Here is an 11499-nt window from a genome sequence, read left to right as displayed (position 1 = left end):
AGCAGTCAGCCAGGTCTGACCGCTCATGTAGGTTCCTAGCCCAAATGCAGGACCTCCATCTAACCCAGGAGGTGCGCAGCCCCACCAGGGGAGATGCCTTGTTTGACCTGGTGCTGGCCATGGGTGATGACCTGGTGAGGGGGCTGCGGGTGCTTGACCATCTCGGCGACAGCGATCATCGCCTGCTGGAATTCATCATCCAGCGCAAGGTGGCAAAGGCCTGCAGCAAGGCAGCAGCCCTACATTTCAGGAGGGCGGACTTCAATGAGCTAAGAAGAATAGTCAGGGAGGCATTTGGTCCCAGAGGGGAGGGGAGTCAGGTGTACAAAAGGAGTGGTCGCTTCTTAAGGAGACAATCCTCCAAGCCCAAAGGGAGGTAAACCCAACATGAATCAAAGGGGGCAGGAAGGTGCAAAAGCCCCCATGGCTCACCAAAAACATTTGGGAATGTTTCCTAGCTAAGAGGGAGGTGTACACCCAATGGAAGGGAGGGGCCATCACCAGGGAGGACTATGCTGTGGTTGCTCGGGGCTGCAGGGGGGCAGTCAGGAAGGCCAAGGTGCAGATGGAACTGGGACTAGCTTCATGGATCAAGGACAAGAAGAAGTCCTTTTTTAAATACATAGGGGGCAAAAAGAAGGTACCGGGTAATGTGAGGCCCCTGCAAGACTTGCTAGGAAATCTGGTTGTCGCAACAGACAGCAAAGCTAACCTATTTAACAACTTCTTTGCCTCCATTTTCCTGAGCAGGGACTGGATCAACCCCCCACCACCAGGACCCCCACAGGCCCCAAGGGAGCTGCACCCAGGCCAAGGGTCAGGGAGGATCTAGTCAGGGAACTTCTGGAAGGACTGGATGTATTCAAATCAGCTGGTCCAGATGATCTCCACCCCAGAGTGCTGAGGGAATTAGCTACGGTCATTGCGGGACCCCTGGCATGGCTTTACGAGCACTCGTGGTGCTCTGGTGTGGTGCCAGAGGCCTGGAAGAGGGCCAATGTGGTTCCCATCCTCAAAAAAGGGAGGAAGGATGACCCAGGAAACTATAGGCCAGTTAGTCTTACATCGATCCTGGGTAAGCTTTTTAAGAGAATTATTCTGGCACATGTCCACGAGGGGCCAGCAGGGGAGGTTATGCTTAGGGGCAACCAACATGGGTTCATTAGAGGCAGGTCCTGTCAGACCAACCTGGTGGCCTTCTACGACCAGGTCACCAAATCCTTAGATGCAGGGGTAGCAGTGGACATAGTCTTCCTGGACTTTCAGAAGGCCTTTGACACTGTCTCTTACCCTGTTCTCATTAAAAAACTGGGGGACTGTGGTGTCGACACCTACACAGTCAAATGGGTCGCCAACTAGCTGGATGGCCGCTAGAGAGTGGATGGCCAGAGAGTGGTGGTGGATGGGTCATTCTTGACCTGGAGGGATGCGGGGAGTGGGGTCCCACAGGGCTCGGTTGTCAGGCCCACACTGTTCAACATATTCATCAGTGACTTGGACGAGGGGGTAAAAAGCACCCTGTTCAAATTTGCTGATGACACTAAGATGTGGGGGGAAGAGGGCATGTGAGAAGGGAGGAATAAGCTGCAATCAGACCTAGACAGGTTACAGGGGTGGGCAGATGAGAATAGGATGGGATTCAACACTGATAAGTGCAAGGTGATGCACCTGGGGAGGAAGAACCGGCACCATACCTACAGGTTGGGCAACTCCCTTCTCATCAGTGCAGAGGCAGAAAAGGATCTTGGAGTCATTGATTCCAAGATGAACATAGGCCGGCAGTGTGGGGATGCAGTCAGGAAGGCCAACCGTACCTTGTCATGCATCCACAGATGCATCTCGAGCAGGTCCAAGGAGGTGATACTCCCCCTCTATGGGACACTGGCCAGGCCACAGCTGGAGTACTGCATCCAGTTCTGGGTGCAACACTTCAAGAGGGATGTGGACAATATGGAGAGGGTCCAGAGGAGGGCCACTCACATGATTGGGGGCAGCAGGGCAGGCCCTACGAGGAGAGGCTACGGGACCTGAACCTGTTCAGCCTCCACAGGAGAAGGCTGAGGGGGGAACTAGTGGCCTGTTACAAACTAGTCAGGGGGGACCAGCAGGCACTGGGGGAGTCCCTGTTCCCCTTAGCACTACCAGGAGTGACTAGAAATAATGGTCACAAGCTGGCAGAGGGTAAATTCAGATTAGACATCAGTAGGCACTACTTCACTGTCAGAGCAACTAGGGTCTGGAACCAACTTCCAAGAGAAGTGGTGCTGGCTCCTACCTTGTGAGACTTTAAGACAAGGCTTTACAATCACCTTGCTGGGGTCATTTGATCCCAGTATTCTTTCCTGCCATGGCAGGGGATTGGACTTGATGATCTGCTCAGGTCCCTTCCAACCCTACTAACTATGAAACTATAAACTATGAGATCTCAAGAAAAATGTCCTAATTGGAACAACAGTAGAACAGTGGAAAAAGCTGCCCAAGGTATTTGTGGAATCTTCTTCACTGGAAGTTTTTGTGTAGAGGCTGCATAGACTGCTCTCTAGGATGGTTTAGAAATAGCAGCTCCTAATGACAGATGACATTTGAAGTCCGTGCTAACCATAAGATTTGGGGAGCTAAATATTGGGTGTAGGCATTGAAATCGGCCAGTCTAGATATTGAATAACTTAAGGCAGGGGTTGTCAACCGGGGGTATGTGTATTACCTGGGGTACCTGAGAAGACCCTCAGGGGTACACGTGGGCAGGCAGGGACGGAATACCACCATGCACTGTCCTGTGCCGCCACGCAGGTACCGCCACTCAAGATCTGGCCTCACACCACCCCACCACTCCGCATTTGGGGTACAATGATCCAAAAAGGTTGAAAACCCCTGATTTAAGGTAACTGGATAATTTGGACAATAGGGCAGTCAACTCAAACCAAGTGTTCTAGCTATGTGATGAAATGGGCCAAAGTCTAGACACTGAATAACTTAAGGCAACGGGATGATTGGGACAATAGGGCAGTTGACTCACGCATTCTGGCTGTACGCTATGTTAATACAAATCTTTCTTTTTTCTTTTTTTGATCTCAGCAGCTAAGCTTATAAAGCATTTTTCTTTCAATTTCTATAGTATTAATTTAGTAAAATTGCAAGATGTAAATTAATAGCATCAGAAAATCTTCCAGCAAATAACCTAACTTTATTATTTTCAGAATAAAGAGATTTTAACAGATATCAAACAGAGCTTTTGGATAGTTTATACTCAGTGGGACTTAATCATATTCAGGAAAAAAGACACCACTGAGAACTGGGACTTCTTGTAGTTTCTTTACAACAGTTAGGCAAAAGTGGGAAGAAGGCAGCTTCCCTTTTGTGACTAGCTGACATTTTTATGTATCCCTAAATTGATTATTTTCAGACTTGTTAATGGAGGAGGAGTGTGGTACATGGTAATGTGTTTAAGTTTTCTGTTCACAAGAACATAACTCTTATTGTATTGTTTTGTTTTCTTAATAAAGACATGAAAAAAATAAGGTCATAGATAACATGTAATTGGATTTATAAATGTGATTTGTATACCTGGGAGCCCAACCCAATTTCCCCCTCCAATTCTGCAGGAAATATTGGGTTGAGCTGCAGACAGTGGGGAACTCTGGCTCAGTGGACTCCCTGCAAATATACAGTAGAGTTGGCATGCTGGTTTGGGAGATTAGTGGCATTCTCATTTGGGAGATTAGCGTAATGTTTTTTCTCATTGGAGTCACCCCCTTTGCAAGACAGCATGGATTCTCCATGGAATATAATGGGGATATTAAGAGTATTTTTATGTGGTCTTCACTGAATGAAACCCTGCTTTTGGAAGGCATTGCTAGTTATGGTCCATAGCATCCATGGGAGCTTTGCATTTGAAATGAGGAAAGGCATCTGTACACCCTGGTGCTGTTCAATTTGGCTGAAACATCCAGTGTCCCATCTATGCAGGCAAGTTCAAAAGAAAAATGGAGTCAGGTGCAACCATTCTGGAGTGATTTCACTCTGATCTCGTAAGCTACAGGAAAGTGATCAACAGGGATCCTGGATTTCTCCAAGGTAAAAATAAAAATCTCTAATTTTTGGTTAAAAGAGAAACAATCTGAAATCCACACTGTTCCATGATTAAAATGAAATTCTCTATCTATCTATCTAGATATAGATATCTATATGTGGGTGTGGGTGTGGGTGGGTGTGGAGAGAGAGATCTATGTCTATATATTAGTGGTGTTTCATTTACATCGCAGAAAAATGTGGATTTGAGGTTACTATTTTTTAACCGAAAATTGGGGATTTTTTTAAATCGGAGAAAACCAGGATCCCTGATGGTCAAGCTTGTTCCACAGTGCAGTCAGCAAGGAGCCAGGTTGACTGTAACAGTGGAACTGTTGCCGGCAGTGGTACTGCATAAAATGCCACATTGTTTCAGACATAGCAAACCTCTTTGAATTGGGCTTTGATGAGGATCTACTGGATCCCAGCAGGATTCTGAAGGAGTCTTGACTTTCCTTTTCACTTCTAATTTATATAGAGTTTGGTATAAGCCCTCCAGGCAAATAACCATCAATCACACATCTGGAGCATTAGTGCTCTTCAAGAACTGTTTGCATGAATTGAAGGTGAATAAGGTATACCCACCTAAGGTATATGCTACCAATTGTTTTTACTGAAGTGGCCTCCTCTGTGAAGTATTAAACAGCTTTAAAGGGAATTGAGGGTTCCAGGTGTTTGGGTCTGTAACCATGACCTTTTGGATGTTTCATAACCTGTCAGTCTGAATTCAGCCAGCATACAGTTTAGAGCAGCGGTTTTCAAACTGTGGGGTGTGCCCCTCTGGGGGTGCATGAAGGAACATTTGCGGGGGGCACCATGGTCTACATGGATTGGAAAGTGGAGCGTTTCCTCTTGCAGGCTAGAAAGCTGCCAGCCTGCAAGAGCTGACATGGGATGCCGTGTGCATGTGTGCATCCACACACATGCACATGGCTGGGAAAAATAGCTGGGCAGCATGGAGAATAGCTTCCTGCAGGTAAGAGTATGGCAGAGGGAAAAGGGAGGGCAGGTTGAGGCCCCCATGGTGAGGGAGAGTGTGGGGCAGGGTCTGGGGACACTGCCTGGCTAGGGCATGGAGTGGGATGGAGCTGTGGGTGGCTTGTTTGGGGGGGGAATGGGACATGTGCCCCCCCAGATTTGTGTGCAGGGCAGGATTGGATGTGGGCTGAGGGCTCCTAACCCTGCTGCCCTCTCCCTAGGGGCCCTACACCAGCAGCAGTGGGGGCAGTGGCAGTATGAAGTTGTGCCCTCTGCTGCTGCCAGGCAGGCAGGGGGCACATGGCCAGTGTGGGGCTCCCAAGGGAAGACAGCGGGGGAGGAGCCCCAAGCCTGCAGCAGCCAGCCCACAGTCTGCAGCCACCCCTGCTCCACTCGGCAGCAGTGGCAGAGGGGTGGGGAGGCAGGCATGTGTCCCACCTTCCCCTTTTGAAAAGGTGGTCACCCTAAGTGCAGCTTATTCTCCTGGTGAGTTTGATATTTTTCATGCTATTCCAAGATGAAAATGGATCAGTACTTATTGCCAAAACAATATTGTTCCGAAAGGAAAGGCAGAAGCTGAAATGGCTACATTCGATTCAAAGAGTTAAGTTATGAAAGCATATTGTGCATGTCTGTTTTTGTCTCGGTTGGGGGGGCTGGTGCCAACAGAATTGTAGCTCAAAGAGGGGCGCAGCTCAAAAAGTTTGAAAACCGCTGGTTTAGAGGGAAAGAGTGCCACCTTGTGGCTGGGCTTTGACCATTTTGAGATCCTCCCTGTTCTTTCTTACCTAGTTGCCTAAACAAGAGCACTTTCAACAGGAATAATCTCTCATGTTTCCCAATCTATTTTGTAATACTTACTGTAAATGTGTAACTAAATATCACTCTGTTCCCCTGCACATGGAGCACAAAGATTAATTAATGTACTGGACTTCTGGGGAGATGGTATCTTGGACAACTGAAAAATTACAGGAAGTCCTTTCAGTAGATGGCATTATACAGTATTTGACCATGACCACCTTACTATGGTAAAGGGCTTTGTACTTAGTACAGCTGTTTCATTAAAATTTCCTATGCAAAATTTTTGAAGCTAAAAGAGTGGAGACGTCCTGGCATAAAGGTGAATGTAGTTCGTCTCACTACAACTGGACTACCTGCAGGGTTATTTCTAAATGGCTATTCCAGAAACCCTGTTGAAGCATTAAGACAAGAAGGTATTCAGGAATAATAACAGTTATGCTTTAAACTCGTACCCTGCCTGAATCTGAATTAACGTTCAAGCGCAGAAAAGTCCTGTCCTTGATAAAGCATATCCTGCTGTTGTACCCCCACATTTCCTCTTTCTCCCTAGTTTTTCTGCACTGCAATAGGATTAGACCCTGCCTAGCTTCTCCTGGCCCTCTGCAATGCCTGATGGCAGGTCTTCTTCCACATTTCCAGACAGAAAAAGATGTCTTGGTGCTTTCAGTAAGCACCACATGCTGCTGCCAAGAAATATTGTGACCTTGGGAATTCTACGGGGAGGCAATCGCAACTCCATTGAGGAAACTATGGAAATTTGTGGGGGAAAAGCCCTACTGAATTGTTCAACTGATTGACTATATATTAGCTTGTCGTGACATTAACGCACAGAACTTGTTCTGTCTTTGAGAGCCTAAAGTTTTTCTTCTACAAATCCTTGATTTTGAAAGGGAGCCCCTCTGCCATTCACAGGTTGCAATTATTTGGTACTACCAGGATGAATCACAAACAAAAAGAATTGGAAAGGGACCAGAGAGGGAAAGGGATTGCCTCAAGAATTTCCTTTAATTAAGATGATAAAGCAGTTAGAGCAATTCTGTTATAACCTGCCTCAAATAAAATGTGCGCTGTATATTCTCTCCATTCTGCTTTGGTTGCTCCCAGTATGAATACCGGGATTCTTCCCACTGTAAAGCCTGCACATGAAGAGTCCCTTCAGCTGATCACTGACAATGTGGCCTGCCAGCCCTTGGAGCGAACGTGCTGTTAGTAAGTTACATTTGTTCGTGGCACAGAGGGAAGTGCTGTATTCTCCTAACAAAGAAGAATGGTGACTTCTGGGGCAGGCTGGGTGGAATGTGGAGGAGAGACAGGGACAAAAGTGTCAAACAAAGAAACCCAAAGAAAGGTTCTAGAAATGGCAAATTAACTATTTGGAGATTGCTGAGATTGGGCAAAACTTGGAAAACAGGAGTTTAGGAATTGCCAGGCTAAATAAGGGCAGAAAGGGAATCTAGCTAATCCAGTAGCTTTCACCTAAAATGCTGAATTTGATTTTATTGTAGTTTCATCCTTACTTTGCAGCTCAACCACAGTCATTTCCATACTGTTCAACATCTTCATTAACGATGTGGACATTGGAGTCAGGAGTGGACTAGCCAAGTTCGCCGATGACACCAAACTTTGGGGCAAAGCATCCACGCCAGAAGATAGGCAGGTGATCCAGGCTGACCTGGACAAGCTCAGCAAACGGGCAGACGAGAACCTCATGGTGTTTAACACCGAAAAATGCAAGGTTCTCCACCTTGGGAGGAAAAACCTGCAGCATCCTTATAGGCTCGGCAGTGCTACGTTAGACAGCACTACAAAAGAAAAAGACTTGGGGGTCATCATTGACCACAAGATGAACATGAGCCTCCAATGCGATGCTGCGGCTAGTAAAGCAACCAAAATGCTGGCGTGCATCCATAGATGCTTCTCGAGCAAATCCCGGGACGTCATTCTCCCCTTGTACTCGGCCTTAGGCCGCAGCTGGAGTACTGCGTCCAGTTTTGGGCTCCACAATTCAAAAAGGATGTGGAGAAGCTTGAGAGAGTCCAGAGGAGAGCCACGCGCATGATCAGAGGTCAGGAAAACAGATCTTACGATGACAGGCTGAGAGCCATGGGACTCTTTAGCCTGGAAAAGCGCAGGCTCAGGGGTGATCTGATGGCCACCTACAAGTTTATTAGGGGTGACCACCAGGAACTGGGGGAACATCTGTTCACCAGAGCGCCCCATGGGATGACGAGGTCGAACGGTCACAAACTCCTGCAAGACCGTTTCAGGCTGGACATAAGGAAGAATTTCTTTACTGTCTGAGCCCCCAAGGTCTGGAACAGTCTGCCAGCGGAGGTGGTTCAAGCACCTACATTGAACACCTTCAAGAGTAAATTGGATGCTTATCTTGCTGGGATCCCCTTTGGGCAGGGGGCTGGACTCGATGATCTCCCGAGGTCCCTTCCAGCCCTAATGTCTATGAAAATCTATGAAATCTATGAACTAACAACCCCTATGTGTATTACTCAGTGTATGTATATCTGTCTTCTTGAACATCTAGGTGGCTGCAGTCAGGGAAATGTCAATGTTTAAAGTGATAATGGGCACAACTACACAAGGTGCCTTAATACGCAGTGGACTGTTCTACTGCGCATTAGTGCGTCACGGCACAAACTGTGCTAATGCAGTAACGCATAGTAGAATTAGTCTACTGCACATTAAGCACCACAAAAAAAAAAGTTTGCTTTTGCTACTATACATTTGTGCAGCTGCTGCACCTCATATTAGAAGTACTAAACTTAATGTGCAGTAGCAAAAGTGCATTAATCAACATGTAGTTGTAGCCATTATGAAAAAGGGAAAGTGAGTTCAAGTGAGGAGAAATGAAAAATGGATTACAAACAAAAAGCATGGAAGGATGAAAAGGAAAAGTCCAAAGAACTAGGGATAAAAAGGATGAAAAATAAGTTGGGGAGAATGCAGGAGGGACAAAAAGGTCAAAATCATATGAACAAAACTTACGCTAGTATAAGAAAGTATATTTCTACTCAGAAAAGTGACTTTGAAAATGGTAGGTTGGCTGAATAAGGAAAGGAGGAAGCAGAGCAGCCTGTGAGGGGTGACTGGGAGAATGGTGGGCCAAGCACCACTGATTTTTTTCATGCAACGTTTGATGCAAAGTGTTGGAAGGGGTTGCTTCTTTGCTGTTCATTAACACTTTCCATTGGTACTTTTTAAATTTAATATACCCGTTTTATGGGTGCTAGCCAGTAGGAAAGGTATTTCCACAGACTTAGTGCATAGCCAAATTTGATTTGGCATGCCTCTTAATATACTATGCCTACCCTGTGAAGGTGTATCAACCAAGTAAGCCATGATGTGTGCCAGGGCACTTGTACTCTGGCAAACATGGCACATTGTGGCCTATCTCACTACCAAGTTGGTTATATCCAAATTGTGCCACTGTGCAGTAGCACTTACATAGATTTATAGTTATTCCTGCTCCATGAAATGCCCAGATATATGCTAAGCTGAGGACGTCATAAACAGCATGGAACCCTACAGGAGCATAAAGGGGTAAGTGCCTATTTTGGGGAAACATGGGGCTTTGTAAAGTTGTTGGTCAGATCTTTTTATACCTTAAATGTTACACCGAAATTGTTAGAATCTGAGAAGTCTGCTGGCAGCAGACTGCAACCATTTTCTGGTTACTTTCTCAGCAAGGGCCTTTGTAAACCAGTGTTTTTGATGCCCCTGTGCTAGGCTCCAGTAAGATGCTCATGAGGAACACCAGAGACATTCAATAGATAGACAACTGTATCCACGTTTCACTGCTCAGGCAGAAGCAGCAACAAACTGCAGAATATATTGCAGCAGTTAATACCAGCACCAAAGAGAAAACTGTTCAGACAGATTTTTTGCCTCAGCATCAATGAGGTCTAGGCTGACCCGGTATGTGGTTGCCACACCATGGGTGCTTAAAGACATGGAACCCCCCAAAAATTTACTTTCAGCTTGGCATACCCTCACACCAAGCACAGTGCATGCCCAGAGGAGGAATTGCGTCAGTTTAACCCAGCTCACCCAATGTCCGTATAGCTCATGCACTTCAGCGGGACTTTTATCTAATAGCTGATTCAATCACCTATTAGATAAAAGCACCAGAAAGTCCCACTGAAGCGCACAAACTACTATACAGACACTGGGGAGCCAAGTCAAACTAACATGGTTATTCTTCCAGTAAAGCACTGTTTTATTTTGTTTTTTATTTTCCACATTGTCAGTACCCTGTGAGTCAATAAGGGAAACAGGATGAAGTGTTCAGAAAAGTAAGGCATATTAAAGGTCAAAAGCCAGCAGGGTTTACACCATTGAAAAACTCCAAATTGTCACTAAAAACACAGTATTTGGCTTAAACACATCTGTACCTAAACAAGCTGTCTGCAACACAAAATTCTATGATGTTCTATTGTATCACAATTACAGATGCAGTCCTAGGAGACTGATGTAGACCCAGCCCTAATATAAATTTAATAATATAAATTTTATAATAATAAATTTTTATTTTGATGTACTGAAGTTTTCCTTTGCTTTCCTGGGTGGGGAGGGGAGAAGATCTACTTTCTGACAGGACAGAATCCTGTCCAGAAGGGATTTTAAAGCAATTATTAGTAAGACTGTCACCTCCCATCCTCCTTGTCAGTTCTGCAGCATGCTCTGGTGCTTCTCTTCCTGCTACAGCATCTCTGTGAGCAGATTAGCACAGCTTTGCATGAAAACAGAAGTTTACTTAAGCCTTGTGCTGCTGCTTAGAAAGAAGGTTTCAGTGTCCTGGGTCTATCAGAGAAGGGGCTGGACTCAATGATTTTCCAAGGCCCCTTCCAGCCCTAATATCTATGAAATCTATGAAAGGGAAGTGCAAGACCTGTAAGAGAACCACCAGAATGAAGATTTCAATAGGGACAGTACCGAGGCAGTGCAAGAACTGGACTGTGACAGGGATAAGAAGCAAGGATGAGGAAGGAGTTGTGACAGTTCTATTAGAAGACAAGAGAGGACAACAAAAACCCTTGGCTGTCCCTGTACTGATGCAACTATAGTGATCCCTAAGTCACATGTGGTGAAGACCCCACCACCACATTGCAAGTAAGAGTGATTACCCCCCAACTCCTGGAGAAGAGACACCCCCCGCCCCGGCCCAGATAGCAGCATGCTTGGTGATGGAAGGGTATGGCACTCTCCAGGCCCCACAGACAGCCAGGAACTCCTTGGGACTCAGACAGACCCAGGACAGAGGTCAATCAAAAAGGGGAAGTGAGCTCAGGCAGGCTTATTTATGCATGCTCCCTTAACTTTGTTTTGAGGGATGGGGTCAAAGGAGGAGATAAGAATTCAGAGCACATTTGCCTTGATCCAAATCCTACTGGAGTCCATAGGAATTTTCACTGGGCTTTAAATCAGGTCCTTTATGAATACAGTTCATTTACTATGTGACTGTGTTAGAAATGGAGTATTGTTATAATATTGTTAGAAATGGAGTGTTGTTAGAACTGCACAGTTTGCATCTCGTACCTGATAAGAAAAAAACACTGCCAAGGACTTTTTTCCTTGGCTAGCTTTGCTACAGTTTTTCTTATGCTAAATCACTCCTTCAGATTCCCCCTGGTTTTCACA

This window comes from Crocodylus siamensis, chromosome 1, assembly GCF_052110815.1.
Source record: "Crocodylus siamensis isolate JL-2025a chromosome 1, ASM5211081v1, whole genome shotgun sequence".
Classification (NCBI taxonomy): Eukaryota; Metazoa; Chordata; order Crocodylia; family Crocodylidae; genus Crocodylus; species Crocodylus siamensis.
The sequence above is the reverse complement of the archived record's forward strand: the minus strand, read 5'-3'. Positions refer to the sequence as shown.